The following is a 16,718-nucleotide window of genomic DNA, read 5'->3' as shown; positions in this document are numbered from 1 at the left end:
AACGCGTTTAGACACATCGACAGAGCGGCTGGTCGTAAAGCACGAAAGTTGGGTGAAAAACCTAGTAACTAAGGTCTGCGTGGTCCATTGCTAAACCAGCAGCCAATGAGTCAGTCGCCTTGTTAAAACAGGGAAGGGTTCGGATTTCACCTCAACTTCAAAAGCATAATACAAAAATCAAAACCTGGTCCCGTTCCAGGAATCATATAAAGGTTGAGTGAATCTGGAATATAGCTTGGCAATTAAAAGCAGCATTTGGGGTGGGTGGAGCAATATAATCGCAATATTAAAATAATTTGTGCATAGTAGACTCTCACAACTAACACTCTAATCCCACCCACTTTAAAGATGTCAATCAAAGTTGCCCTCTTTTTCACCTGCAGCTCCACCCTTCCTGACAGGCGGGCCAACTTCACAGCTCTACTGTATCCAAAAACAAATCCGCCTGAAACCTGAAGCCACATGCCACTAAGGATGCAGACGACATGAGGAATCGGAAATTTTGGGGCTGCTTTGCTCGCAGTTAGTGTTCATACGTAAATCGAGCTTGGCCCCAGCATCCTGAGGGGGCCTCTGTTTTAACAGTGCACAGACTCAAGCCCTCAATTAGACTTCTGTGAATACACTCACAAGCCACACTGTTTACCATCATTTTTCAACAATTTAATGGGGGCCAGCACAAATTCAAATAAATGAGCACTTCAAATGATGACTTGAGGCCTTTCTACTGTTTATCTGTATGGCATCCCATTTGACCTTAGTGCCTCTTGCATCAGTCAGCATGGCTCAAAAATTAAGAATAGCCCGCTGACCCTGGGATCACAGTGCAAGAGTTTTGGACCAACTCAAAATGCTGCATTGTAAAACCCAACAGTTAACTTTATCAATGGAAATGAGTGTAGTTAACTTAAAATTGACTGAAAGTTAATTCTACTCATGTGAAAAGAGTTTTAAACTCAGTGTTGAAGGTAGTGAGTTAATTGAATACCTCATTAATGGAGTTTACAGTACTCTGATTTTTTTTTTAACTCAAATGATTTGTTGCAATTAGTTTTCTCGAATAGTTTGAGTTGTCTTAACTCATAAGGATTTACAGAACTCAGTTGGTTTGAGTTCTCTTCATTTATTGTGTTTTCCTGTGCTCAAATTGCACATTTACTCAAATAAAGTAAGTTCACAAAACTCATTAGGATTAGTTTTTGAACTTAAATGGTTTGTTGCAATCCGTTTCCTCTAAATGGTTTGAGTTACCTTAACTTTTTAAGTTTTACAGTGTACTTTTGCCGATATTGTACATAATTTATTAATAGGCAATCTTCCCACTAAAATGTACAAAGTAATTTTTGTAAAGACAAAAATGTAGATGGTTAATAAACAATGTTTATTAACAGTCTTACTATTAAATAAAGGTTAATAAAAATGCATTGCATCATCCTTTTGAAGCGGGCCAGTAAAATGTTGGCAGACCAAGTAAAAGTGAACTTAAAAGAGAGCCCTGTTGATCCCTGATCAGACATTTAAAAAAAATTGTAGTGCCAAGGATGAAGGAGTCCACAGTGTGTGGTCACTTTAAGAAAACTAATGCTCAACAAAAGCAAAGCTATAATTTATACTCGCCTGCCGGACAAAGCCTGGAAAAGCTGGTGGAATGTTTGCGAGCTGCCTGGATACTCCTGGAGAAGCAGGGCTTCTTATTGACGCAGCGGCTGAGAAAATAACACTGGCTTGTGTACCAAGCCCATGGCCAAATATCCTTTTATCAGAGAGTCTGCTTATACCCCAAAAGAGATGTAGGGAAAACAGATGACCAGACAGCAAGCTAAACAGAGAGAGAGGAAGTGAGTGAAAGACAGATAAATGGAAGAGCGAGGGGAGACAGAGAGACCTCCTCTGCCGTGTTCTCTCCTTTTCATTGCATTTCCATCCTGTCACTCATGTGATAAAGTGGCTACATGAGACTATTGAGAGCAAGACAAACTACAGCCCAGGTCACAGCGTGCATCAACAGTCTGCGCCCCCGATACCTCTCCATCTGCTACCGTCCTGAAGCCTGGATCTCTTTCAAGATGTGAAAAAAAAAACTTTCCGTCTCCTATGAACGAAGGGCCATCTGGTATTTGCTGCAGAAGGTTCTTCCCTGGTACAAATTTTTAAACCGATCCAGCCAGGGCCGTAATGGCTCTGACATGTCCCTGCGCTATGACCTCATCAGACAGAGTGCAGAGCCAGAGCGGTGAAATTCCACCAGAAGGTTCCATTTGGACTGTGATGTCGTGCGTTTATCCCGACACATGTAGAATCGGCATCATACTGGCACTCGAGACCGGGCACGGCTGACGACACGCGTCGCCAGCCCACTAACGTGACAGGTAGCGGGGTTTGTAATTGGAGCTGATCAGTACGCCATATGCCACTCGTCTCCTAGTGCCAAATCCCCGCCCCCACCCACTCCCGCCACCCCTCTGATGCTTGGCACACTCTGGCTCCCACGGAAAAAAAGCCCTCCACTTCATTAAGAAAGTAAACACAAGTGCTGTCTGAAGTGTCTAATTAGTCCCCTAATTACTCCCTGCTCGTTACTAATGCAAATTAGATTACGCTGCTTAACTTCATCGTGTCCACAACGCCGCTGTTAATTGAGGCCTTTTGAAATTAAATTACTCACTAATTAGCATATCAAAACCATTAATTCTGTGCCAGAGAGAAAGAGAAAAAAAACAACAACAAACGCCAAGTTTTGCTAATGAGTTTTGCTAATTGAATATGTACGTTCAATATTGAGTTTTTGCCAGCCGGGCCCCGTTCAAGAAGCTACTTAGCCACTTGTGCGAGCAAGTTCAAAGGCAAAGGAAGCCAGTTTCGAGCCTTTTAAGGCAGCACTCAAAAGTTTCGTCAATATTTTCTTGTGACGAAGCACGTGGGCAGTCCACAGTGAATGAAACAAATACGTCTTTGATAGTAGCTCACACAAAAATGCTAAAAAATAAATACAGAAATAAAATAAATAAAACTACAACTGTGGTACTGTTTATTTTAGCTTTTAAAAATTATTAATAAGGCTGCATGTAATCAGAAATGCAGTAAAAAAAAAAGAGTGGAAAGTTATTACAATAAAATAAAATTTTTTTATATTTTAAAGATGGCTCAGCATTGTATAAATCTCAAAAATGTCTTCATGAGGACAAGTTACATTACAAATGCACATACAGTTGAAGTCATAATGATTAGCCCGAATTAGTAGCCCCCGTTTATTTTTCCCCCTTTTTCTTTTTAACAGAGAGAAGAGTTTTCAACACATTTCTAAACATAATAGTTTTAATGACTCATGTCTAATAACCGATTTATTTCATCTTTGTCATGACGACAGTAAATAATATTTGACTAGATATTTTTCAAGACACTTTTATACAGCTTAAAGTGACATTTAAAGGCTTAAATAGGTGAATTGGGTTAACTAAGCAGGTTAGGGCAAATATAGGCAAGTTATTGTATAACGATAGTTTGTTCTGTAGACTACCAAAAACATATATAGACTAAAGGGGCTTATCATTTTGACCTTAAAATTGTTTAAAAAAAAAATAAAAACTTATTTTATTCTAGCTGAAATAAAACAAATAAGACTTTCTTCAGAAGAAAAAGTATTATCAGACATACTATGAAAATTTGCTCTGTTAAACAACATTTGGGAAATTTATTTAAAAAGGAAAAAGAAAATCAACATAATTCTGACTTCAACTGTACATTTAAAAATGTTATGGAAACTTTCCAGCCCTGTTTTTCACAAGCTCTGTTTAGTTGCATGGCAATTAAAAACTTCCATACTTTTAGTGCAACCATTTTCTCATTCCTTTGGTTGTTAAGGCAAACGTCCATTCAGAATCAATAAGCCTGAAGTAGAAGTTCATGCCAGTAATTCATGTAATCTACAGAGGCGACGAAAAGCTTATGAAATTTTAAGGTTGTTTTTGCTTTTAATGTAAACGACCAGGATTAAATTTAACACTTTCCTTTTCGACACCCCATCTCCACACACCCTTCAACCCAATATCCGTCCAATATGGATTGCTGAAAGACTCCATTCAGTGCTTTCAAAGTCTCATTTTAATACTATCTCCAACTTCTCATTTGAATACAGACCTAATGAAAGAGGTGTAGAAGAGAAAAGAAATTGAATAGTGAAATTGAGAGGTAGCCACACACACAAAAAAAAAATTAAATAAGCGTGATAATTAGATGTAAAGATATTATAATTTCTTTACAAGGATGCATTGAAAATGCTGCTCTACAACATTTGCCCTAATTGCCAGAATTACCATATTAACCAGTTACCATTTGAGTAAGTTGATTAAAAAATTGATTATTCGTCTATTTCTTTTAGGAGTTTCTTAATCAAAATCTAACATCCTTGAAAAATTAATTTGAAGCCCCTCTTATCAGTTAATTAAATCTGGTTGGAAGTCATTTTTCTGTGAAGCGTGATTAGACAGCGCACTGTTCTGTACTGTTCGGGCCGCATGACGTTAGAAAACTTTTCAATGTCTCATCAAACATTCAGAAATAAGAAGAATAGAATTTCTTTGAAGGGCCGTCTCTTCTCTCATTCTTTTCCCTCCTTTTTTTTTTTTAACTACGCCTTTCTGATAAATTACGCTATACCCAAAAGATCTCTCACTCTCATTAACACATTCTCATTACCAGACAGGAATATAAGGAAAAAAGAGAGACAGAACGAGAGAATAATGCTTTTGTAGGATGGATGACTGTATGGAATTATTTCCTCATATAATCCGGCAGAGTGTGAGCGTGTGTGTGTACATATATTTGAGGTGTTTCTGAACTGCTGTCTCAGCTGGAGGTGAACCTTTAGCCAAATTAAAGAAAGAAGAGAAGCCAAAGATACAAATGCGCTTTTCAGAATTCTGAAAAAAGTCGCCATCTCTTGAGAAAACTCACAACTCTCCTCTAGAAAAGAAATCAAACTGAAATACAAAAGCACTTAGCGTGCACAAAAAAAAAGAGCAGCTCTTTTTATGACCCTTTTAGGTTTTTCCGAGCAACTCTAACAGTACGACATCCCAGATTCCTCAGACAGAGGATCTAAGGGGGGTGATAAGTCATATTTGACAAAGCAAAGCTTAACACATATTTCATTACAATAAAATACATTGTAATATCAATATCTTTGGAACGTCTCTGTGGACAAAGTTGTCAAGAAGATAAGACACCGCATGTCAGAGTCGGGTGGGAAGGAGGCTTCGGCTGGAGAGGCGCGTCGCTCTGAAAGTCAGCCAACACACACGGCGCTAAAACGATTTCGCCAGACAACCTTGGGATGAGCTGCTGAGGACGACACATTAATATACAGAGATAAAACAGGTGATGAGACACTAATTCTATTTTTTACTGGAACAGCCACATATATTTTCTTTCATTCTCCCCTCCTCCCCCAGCATTATGCTCATTCTTTATCTGTAAAATAGGGTGGCCAGCTAATCGGAGCATTTATCAAATTCCTCACATTTCACCGTTTGTTTTGGGGGGTTTCCATAACATGAAGTACACAGTTTTCCAAAGCTCAACTGACCACACGCAAACCTTTGTTTTCAGCCTATTAGTCTTACCGAGCAGAGAAGTGGATTATCTGTATGCCTATTGAAAAGTTGGAGACCTTAACAGAGGGCAGCCAGACCACTCTTCATCCACATCATCTCCATCAAGGGGTGAGGGTTTCGCTTCCTACAGGGAGAGGGTCAATTAGTCTGATTAGGTGTTTATTGAATGATTGGGGGGGATGCTGATTACTCCGCTGAGGGGTTCGGCTTACCGGCAGTCAATCAAGAGCTGCTTTGCTTCCTAATACAGCCACCTCATGGGGTTTTCACTTTTTCACAGTCTCCTTCATATGACCCGTCAAAAAAAATCTGTTTCAAATACAATTAACCTTTTGGACAAAGTGAAGAGGCTGAATGGGTTGAACACCTCACTTCTGAGGTGGCAGCCCTTAATATGAACAAGATTGAACCAGTTTCCGAACCAGAATCCGACCTGAAACTATATCCAAATGATCAAATACATTGCCTAAAGGGTTTATGTTATATTTTGTTTTTTTTTTTTCCTACTTTGGGATTTTTTTCTCGTGAGGGACAGGCCACGGCTGTGTTTTTGAAATTAGCCATGGCAAGCTGGTGTGCGGAAAGTGATTGCTCTAAACCGCGGAGCGTCACCGGGAGGGACGGTGGAGGTTCACACTCGCAGACGTTTCAGTCTAATAGCACCCAGGAGATGTACTGCGACTGAGGATTTCTGGAAACTTCTCTCTGGCCAGCTTTTTACAAACGCCCAAAAGCACAAAGCCTCATAAAGATGTCGAACTCAGCCTAACTCACCACTGTAATCATTTCTGCCTTCCTTTCCACTCTAATACTGTCAAAACTATAAAATAACAATCTAAAACTATGACAAAATAAATAAATAATAAAACTAATAAATAAATTATTGACAAACAAAAAAAAAAAAGTCAAACATAATATCACTGTAGTTACTATGTACTTTATTTAAGTGCCTTTGCTGCCAGCGAGGTTAAATTTGGTTAAGGTTAGAAACCAATTTACTGGTATGCGAAGAGCAGGAGTGAGTCAACATTATAACCATGGATAGAAATACAAGAATTAAGTAGTAATTTCACACAGATTTTTTTAAATGGAATTCAATGTAAAAATGTACAAAAAAAAAAAAATATATATATATATATATATATATATATATATATATATATATATATATATATTTGTGTGTATAGGCTAAGAAATGTGTTCACTGATATTGTAAGCTTGTTGTGCAAAGAGCCGATTGCTTTAAAGCAAATCATTAAATAGTATTAGTCCTTGAAAAATACTGCATTTGTGATTTATCAAATAGCAGAAGATTGTGAATACTTCAAAAGAAATCTGGGAGTGCGGAAAAACGAAGGCAAAAAGCTGTGATAGTTGAAATGATGGAGGAGAAAAGCCCACCTATGGACAGTGATCATAATGTCCCATTTCTTCTTATCTAAAGATTTCAAAAACATTTTTCTCTAATTGTTCTTCAGAAACTGAGTTAATTTTTTTTTTCTTCGATAAAGCGAACAGCAATTATTGCAACTAAACAGCAAATGAAGAAAAAAGTCCTTCCTCACGACCTATTAAGAGAAAACACACACACACATACAGACAATTTGTGGAAACGTCTGAACATGATAAAACTCAGCAAGCAAACTGTTTTAACAAATTTAATCAGCTTTTAATACAAGGAATAGGTTTACATCTGAGGCTTCAGCCTTTCATCACGTCACCATTTTATCAGATAAAAATGATCGCTTGATTGAAAAGAAATGAAGTAAAGATTAGGTATGCTAGTTTCAAAATGAAGCTTACAATCGCAACACCTTTCTATCTGGAGTTATCTGCAACTTTTATCATGTAGATTCCTTTAATAAAATCAGGGCATGGGTCATGTCAGAAAAGGTAATTCAAATTGAAAGTGAAAAATTACCATAGAATGCCATGTCATCCCAATATCACAGCAATGCAATTCTCCATCATAAAAAAAAAAAAACACATGTGTGTGGAGGAACATGAATTCGGCCATCATTCCTTTTTTAATTAAAGTATTCAGTCCCCTTTCAACATGAGTTCAAGGATGCCAGGAGACTAATTAATTTGAAAAGGTAAGATGTCTGCGCACAAATGTCTTCCGACACACAGATTTAAAGAATATGGAGTAAAAGAGAGGTAAGAAAGAAGGAGTTCGAGAGGTCGCACCACTTCAAGTCGCCTGGTGTCATCCGGCGATCAGAGTTGAAAACAGACCAGTGCTGCAGTTTGCCTTTTCGCTATGTGGGTGGAAGTGAGTGTGAAAGACTGGATAAAGCCTATCAAATAGCTGCAAAGAGGACATCAATGGAAAATAGCTCAAAAATCCCTCTTGACATATTTATTTATTTATTTACTAAGCGAACGCTAATCTGGTTCAAATAATATCACTGTATAGTAGGTCATGAGTGCAAGAACCTGTTGAAGCTCTGCTATAAAGTCCACAGTGTTAAATCTACACTCAATAAATACAAGACTTCTTTTCTACATAAACGGTTAGAAAAGTAAAACAACCAAAATTACTTTTGAAAATTGCTGAGATTTTTTTATACGTTTACATTTTGCATATACTGCATAGTTATATACATTCACTATTGAAATGTCATTTTAAAGTACTGTAAATTAATTATATTTAATGTTTTTCTTGCTGCATGATCCTTAAAAAAATAAAAATCTGTATTAATTACTCTAAAAATGCATGCAATAATTATGAAGTCTTTAAAAATAGGAAGTGTAAATGAAACATAATTTGTAATCTCAATAAATAACCTTTAAAAAATCTTGGGAAAATTAAAAATTGGGAAGGGAAATTAAAAATTGTGTGAGCGAAAAAAAAAACAAAGCACAAAACTTATCCACTCCTGTGGAAAAGTCTTGGACAAGAGTGGTAATCCTAGGTTTAGTGGCTAGGTTATTTCCCAGGGAAGAAGGGGTATAGATGTAGAATCCCATTACAGATGTCAGCCGACTGGCAGTGACCGCGAGGGCAGACATCATACCGGTACAGAGCCCCATCCTGCCCCAACCTACCAGCAAGAAAAGCTCAACCGGTATGAAGTCTGACCGGCTCCTCCAACCCATCCACCCCTCCTTCCCTCCACGACCCCTCAGTAGGAAAATACTCTCCCTGACTTCTCCCTCTAGCGCTCCGATGAATAGAGAGAGAGAGGGGCTGCCTGTGTGTGGAGGGGGGTTACTATACAATTATTCAGATAACAGCTGGGGATAATATAGTGGCAGATGTCCCCTGGTCAACAATGCTCACAGACCACAGCCGAGAGCAAAAGGCAAGTTGAACCAACGGTCCGCAGCGCACTGTTTAAAGAGCAGGAAACAATCCTAATTTTTCTGAAACCCTAAAACGTTTATTCTTCCTTCTGAGCCATCTAAATTTTAATCAAAAATCACAATAAACAAGTTTCCAAGATTTGGATGATTAAAATATATTTTATATTCATTTCTACAAATGGTACAAGACAAGATTTTTCTCGCATCTGACTCCGTCCATACATAAAATCTCTCACATTATTTGGCGTCTGATTGTTAGCGCTAGATAACATGCCTTTTTTCCTGTGTTGCGCTACACTCCTCACGCTCCTCACCCCCCACTAAGAGAAGACACTTCAGCACAAGAGTGTCAGAAATAAAGAAAAAAAGACAAGCCTTTACACAACACAAAGACACGCATGGATTTAGGTATTTATAACATTCTAAAAATGCTATTTTTTGTAGGTTTGTAATAAAGTTGTGCATAGAAAATCCAAGGTAGGAGCGAGGCGCATGCAATCAATAAAAAAAACGGAAGGATGAATCTGATTTTGTTTTACACGTGGTTAAAAGATAATTCTGTCAAAAGATGTATCACGTTCGTCTGTTTCAAATGCAAATAACTTAAGTAGGCATCCCCTTGTTACCCATTACTAATACCATAAAAGAAACCAACACTTCTCCATTCCGCTGCTACTTTACGGATTAGCGAATGAAAATTAGATGCATTTATATGGTTATTACTTATATGGTCACACAGTGGGGAGGGGGATTTATCCAAGCGTACAGTGCGGAGCCAGAATCTCCCTCAGGAACAAACCACTCGCACCTTCGGCAGCTGGGGGTGGATTAGAGTTTTAAACCCGGACTAAGGTTTACCACGGCCGGCAACACTGACAGGAATTCCTCCCGCCATTGCCGCCAAACAAAGCCGGGCAACGAGCAGAAGAATAAAACATCAGAGCTTTTCTCCTCTCCTGTTAAGGCAGAAGTTTTCAGTAATCGCTATCGCTGTTTTGAGAGCTTAGCATTGGCGTCACAAGCGGGATTGTTTCAGCGATAGAAGTGCTGGAAAACTTTACTAAGACGCATTCAAACAAGCCGCAGCTGTCAGTCCATCATCAAGTCACATCTTTTGTGACAGTGCCGAAAGTTTGCTCCCATCTTTCCCAAAGAGCTTTACTGATGTTCTCTGACGGACATGATGGCTTGTCAACGTTATGCTAGGGTTTTTAAAATATACAGCGAGTCGCATTATAAAGACCCTTCAGGAGGGGGTGAAGGCTCGAGGGGGGAGACAGCGGACTGAGAGAAAATCCATAACACAAATACAGCTGTCAGCTGGAACGCGAAGTTAGCAGAAGCAGCTTCGGTGGCCACAGGGAGCTACTTCAAGATGCATCCTGACTCGCTATCTAGGTTTCACTTATCAATACATGTGTTCTTTATCAAAACAACAGGTACCTGAATTTGTTTGGCCAAAAAAAAAGGCATAACTCTTTCTAGAAGTGTGATTGACCATAGTTCACTTTCCACCCGTGCCTGCAGCTTCAAGCTGCCAGTAATCTCTCCTGAGGTGCTCTGCTAATGGATATAGCGAAGTAATGATCAACGCCTCAGACTCAAGTACTGTCATTTCCGTCCAGTGAACACCCTGCTTTTCCCTCTACCACATTTCCCCAGCTCATCGGAAATGGGCCCTTCCTCTCTCCAAGCAAACGCTAGGGTCATTCTTTAAGACAGTCATCACCTCATAACAGCCTGGCACTCTCCCGAATCCCGGCGTGAAGCCTCTCCACACAGGAAACCTTGTGCGCGAAAACCAAGAAAGTGAAAAAAAAAAAGTGCCACTGAGGTCACGGGGAAGAGAAGCTGTGCTTAAGAGTTCAAGTGGAGAATTAAATTCACATTTGGAACAAATAGACCATAAGAAAACAGCATCCAGCAGCATCTTCAGCTGACGGATAGCCTAGACGGCACTTCCGCACAGCAGTCTGGTCTGTCTCAAAGTTGAAACAGTTAACGCCAGACCATTTCGATAGCTAATCAGATCAACACTGTCATCTGGAAAACATCCGTCAGTCTGGTCTCTTTTTTTATTTGCAGTTTTTAATTTGCAGTTGGTTGAAATGGCTTCAGTGTCAGTTGTTTGGTGTAGTTAGTTCCTTTTTTTCCCCTTTTAGGGCTCAGAGTTTGGGGAGAAAATGACACCACTCTCTGAGTAGTAATAAAAGCAGCCCTCACAGTCTAAAAACGTGCGTAATTTATTATTCACATACACTGAAAAATGCTCAGCCGCGCTGTTCCACCAAATAACATCTCCAATTAAAACCACATGTTTAATCTACGGCTAGTGGTTGCCGCTGGTCAACGGCGGAGCTGATGCGTTCAAAGGCGCAAACGAGCGTAAAAATTCCAGCCTGACCTTTCACGTAAGGTCAGCTGAAATATGAAAGGGAGAACGTAGGCATGACATATTTCACACAGACATGTTTTGGAGAGAAGAGTTAGCCAAAAGTACATCTGACAAAAACTATCCTGATCTGTTAAGAGATTGCTCTTCACCATGCTTTGGTTAAAACTGCACTTGTGTAAAAACTAACATTATTTTTTGGAGCGATACAAGAGTTTAATGGTGGAAATGCCACGTGAGGGTCTAAGGGACAGTGCTTCACAAGAAGCAGAGTGCTTTGTGTTAAAACCACCCGTGGTGTTGAAAAACTTACATTTACCACTAAATCACTTGACTGAGGCTCATCTGAATTTGAACGAGAACACACACACACACACACACACACACACACACACACACACACACACTAAATGCTTTTTTCGCACAGTACACTCCAACATATATTTGCACTTGGTTGTTCAAATAAAGTTTCAATCAGCAAATGTTCCTAAAATATGCATCAAAAAGCTACATGCCTGAATTTACACCTGGCATCAGGTTAGTCTCAACATCGTTTTCCAAAACAAACACATTCCTGACCTTCTTTACCCAGAAAAATACCCACAGAGGGCTCAACACCAGCCTGCCATGCAATCCACACATTTATCAAAATAACATTCGAAAGACCTCCAAAAGTCAGGTATGTAGTCTTTATGAACCTGAAGAACAACATAAAACAATCACTTAACAGAAAATTAGTGATGTATCACTTAAAATCCTGAACTTTACACTAGTCTGGTGTGAGCCGTTAGAAATAGAGTGTTAAAACTATCGGCTGAGGTGTAGCTATTGCCGCTTGCAGCTGCTTGACGGCCATGCAAATAACTAAATTACCCACTTTACTGTCATTTTCATGCCCTCCCTGAACAATCTGCCTTATTCTTTGTCAACTTCATGAATTATCACTTTAACTCGAAGCACATAACATCATTCAATCACTCTATTCATCTCACACACAAGCAGATGAAATGGAAATTGTATTCATCACTTTATGCTTATGTTCATCTACACATGTCACATTTCAATTAGCAGGGAATCTGTTTATCATAAGAGGCAATATATCAGTAAACGGACATTGTAAACGCACAAAAGTAAAGCACTGAGTTTTAAAAAAAAGTGTTTTCAGCGTGGAATGTAACATAGTTCAATAAAAAATAATCTTAACACAAAAAAAATGTGTGTGGAAATAAACAAAATATTCTATGTAAGCATTCTTTCATAAACAATTTCAAAAGCTCTTTTATGTGCTTTTAAATGCTGTCAGTAATTATGTAGATGAAATAATTACAATGATTAAACAAATTAAAATTATTAGAAACATTTTGACATCAAAGTAAATAATATAACGCTATTTCTTAGACTTAACAAATGTGATTTAATAAATGTTTGCACTAAGTTGTAAATGCTAAAAGTGAATTAAGCCATTCACTTATATATGAGATTTAAATTAATTGTGTCAAAAGCTCCATCAATCAGTTCTTAATAACATGAGATTTACATACACACTGCCAGATTATGAGGATGATGATGATGTATATTTTTGGTTTTGCAGAAAAAGACTGAATAGGGATAAGTCAAGAAGAGTGCGATTTAACAGTACACTTGGTTCAACTCGTGAGCTGTAGTTCCCTCTGCAGATTCACTTTATGCCCCGTACTCAAATGTTGAAATTGTTGCAAGTTTAGTTTTATTATTTTATTTTAGAGATTTTAAGCTGAAATATCGCTGATTTAATTACGAAACGAATACAAAATCATGAAAAACTGTGTAAATAATTAAAAACAAAAGTTAATCTTGCTCATTCATTTGTAAATGAAACTCAAAATAAAAGTATTATGTTTTTAAAGTTTGTCATCAACCTGTCTGTTAATTACTAAAGTGAAGCAAAACTGACTAATGAAAATAAAATATTTAATTATGATACGTTCTTTTGACGTAAGTAATGAGGTAAATAACGTTCGTCCCTTTTTTGGGGAAATCTGCTTTTGCGCCAATACTAACTTTACTAATGTCATTGTATTTCGCGGTAATCAATACACTTAAATTAGTGATTATAAATAATTATGAATGCCGAGTTAATGTATTTAAAGTATTTTATGCGTTGCATCTTTATGTTATATTATCTTAATAACACACCGGTACAAATGACACTAAAACAACTATAAATAATTTCAATATGTCCCTTGGATTTTTTTGGTTTTAACAAACGTTATAATTTTAAAAAGTCGGTTTTAAAAATCGGTTTATTTGATAAAAATGAAAACTTACGGATTGTTATGAGTTATTTACATAAGATCTGCTCTCTGTTTCCTGAGGGCCTGTTAAAAACAATCAGCAACTCGGAGAATTAGGGGAAAATTGCTTGAAGGTATATTATTAAAATAAAAAACGTGATTAGACTTTTTAAACTTGTATATTTACATGCAGTTTATTGTCTTGAATTATTTATCATGAGAGTTTTGTACGGCCATCTGATTTCTACATTTCTGTAAGTGAAGCATGGCATTCTTCAAAAGAAAGCAAATGCAAAATAGCACCGATTTATCTCAAACTATTTTATTTGATCTGTCAAAAAAGTCATCTTATAGTTTAGATCAAAAGTAAGGGCAGGCGATAGCCTATTTTCAAACGCAGATGCATGTTTATTAAACTTGTTTGAATCGCTATGTTTTGTTAACTTTATCCAAACTGCTTTTGCGTTCTTATGTATTGTTATAGTGAAGTTTGCGGGTAACTAAATCATAATGATTTATGATTCTCTCGTGAAGAATAAATGCACGCTTTCGTCCCCGGTTTAAAAGTGTCACGTAAAAAAGTTGCATTGTTCCAATGCGAGCTTTAGTATCCCATTTGGCGAAATATCTAAGAAAAAAACTATGACTGTAACATTTATTTCTATTGATCTGAATAAATGTGTGTGATAACACGTCCGTGCATTCAAATGTGGAATACACATTAGGCTAATATTAAAAACGCTGAATCGCGCGAGGAGCAAAGAAGTAAAGAAAAAGAAGTAAAAAAGTGTATATGAACCTGTTAGGATATTGTGAAGAACTCTACTTTCACTCTACGGCTGGACCATGTGGATGTGTCGCTCCAGCTCTCGTGAATGTCCCAGTGATTCCAGAAACCTTCAGAAGAGCAACGCAAAAAGGAAAAAAAAATCCTGTTCTATGAGTGATGTCTTCAGACCATTACTTTAAACGACAACTGTCTTTATTAGTCTTCTTTTCCTTTTTACTGGCTTCCTCTCCCTCAGACTGGTCACTCAGTAGGGTGATAAGTGGAAACAATAATCGTGCACTAGCTCAAAGGCTGCATGGTCACAGCGCTCCTCAAAGTTCATGAAGAACAAGCACGCGGCTCTTTACGCCTCCTCGTCGCTTCAGGTCTTCTCTCTTCCTCTCTGTTAGTCACACGGTGAGTTTTCCTAAAGTCCCAATAATGCTTCTCGCTGGAGTTTTTGGCATCTCGTCTGTTCCTCGCTCATTCGCAGAGAAATCAGTGTTGAATTACTCCGCTTGTGTCTTGTGTTGGCGATGTGTTAGGGGACAGTTTGCTCTACCGTAATGCGTCTAGAACAGGCGCGCTGCGCACATCTGCGCTGCCGCTCTGATTGAACACAATACAAAAGCTCGCGCGCTCCGGGTGCTGATCTCTTCACCTGCGCGCGCATCGCGGGTTTAGTTGGGCCATTGTGGCCGCGGACGAGCAACAGATGTTAGTCAAAGGACAGCCTCACCATGGGAACCGTTACCTACTCCACATCTCTACTCTTTAGGAAATAACAAGTCCGATCTTGCAACACATTTGGTTTTGCTGTCGATAAGTGTTTATTATAATTGTTGTGAAATGCGAATATTTAAACATTTCTACAACAACAACAACAACAACAACAACAACAACAACATTAGCAATAATAATTTAGTAATCTGGTATAGCAGTTGTATTTGAAAAAGTTGCATTGTATTTCATCATCATAATAAGCATAATCAAGACAAAATATTCTAGACAAAATCTAGATAATGTTGAATAGTACACTGATATATGTTTTAATAGTTTGATAGTTAAGAAATACTGTTTTAATTAGTATACTGTACCATTATCATAATTAAATTATGAATATATCATAATTTGACTATTAATAAATAACATTATAATAAACAACTAATAACAATACTGTATTATTATTAATATGAGTATTAATAATGATAATAATAATAATAATAATTTAGAAGTAGTATGGCAGTAGTAGTACAAAAGTTGTATTTGTAAATTTTTATTGCATTTCATCATCATCATCATCATCATCATCATCATCATCGTCATCATCATCAACAAAAATATGCAAGACTCAAATAAATAACATTACTATACTTTATCATCATCATCAACATCAAATTATGTATACCTATTAATTAAATTAATTATCGAGTAATAACATCACAATAACAAAACAATTAATAACAATACTCCATTACATATATTAATATATCATATAATATAATATATACCAACAACAACAACAACAATAACAAAAATAATAATAATAATAATAATAATTATTATTATTATTATTATTATTATTATTATTATTATTATTATTATTATTACAGTGTCTTACATTTGATCTTAATAATGATGATGATGAACTTTAATTAAAAAGTAATAATGATAAGAAGAACAATGGTAATAAATAATAATTATAATAATAATAATAATAATAATAATAATTATTATTATAATTATAATTATTGTTGTTATTATATATGTATTTATTATAATTATTATTATTTATTCACATTGCACTTTTTATCATTTTTACCTATTATCATCATGATCATTAAGATAAAATGTAGATGATATAGATATGATATAGATATTGCTGTGTAGTATTATTATTTAATTAATAAATAATTGATATATTCATGTTCTAGTATATGATATACACAAACAGATAACATGAAGACTATACATGAAAACAACAATAGCAAGGAGAGTTATTTATATATAATACCTGATGAAATGTATAAAAGCCTTTGTGTATTTATGTGTATCGACAGTAACTGAACTGTTACTATATCATTTACTAAAAGTGTAATTACTGTAGATACACATCACAAGCGATGGTATCTCTATAAAATTATTATTGAAAATTTCAACAATTAGGACCATGTAGGATATGGGCAAGTTGTTAATTTATGAATATGACTTCAACTTTTATTGGATAGTCAAGGTGCTTTATCAGTAATCTGTCATCTTATCAAAAATGTTGAAACTTGATTTATTTTATGGTCAGTGGAAACTTTCTATCAGCAAAAAACATCTCTTTTACTTGAACCATCAAAAAAGGCAATCATTCACAT

General features: G+C 36.7%; 1 protein-coding gene across 12 annotated transcripts in view; it reads right to left on the bottom strand.

The window, feature by feature from the left end:
- foxp4 (forkhead box P4) overlaps positions 1-16,718 on the bottom strand; it is a 487,998-nt gene that overhangs the window by 163,616 nt on the left and 307,664 nt on the right. For 5 of the 12 annotated variants that reach the window (XM_073915907.1, XM_073915913.1, XM_073915906.1 and 2 more), the window contains exon 1: positions 14,386-14,861. The exons of 6 other annotated variants lie outside the window; for them this stretch is intronic. The gene's annotated coding sequence lies outside the window, so the exon portion shown is untranslated. 12 annotated transcript variants of the gene reach the window in all.

The sequence above is a fragment of the Danio rerio genome, chromosome 11 (assembly GCF_049306965.1).
Source record: "Danio rerio strain Tuebingen ecotype United States chromosome 11, GRCz12tu, whole genome shotgun sequence".
Lineage (NCBI taxonomy): Eukaryota > Metazoa > Chordata > Actinopteri > Cypriniformes > Danionidae > Danio > Danio rerio.
The sequence above is the reverse complement of the archived record's forward strand: the minus strand, read 5'-3'. Positions and strand labels throughout refer to the sequence as shown.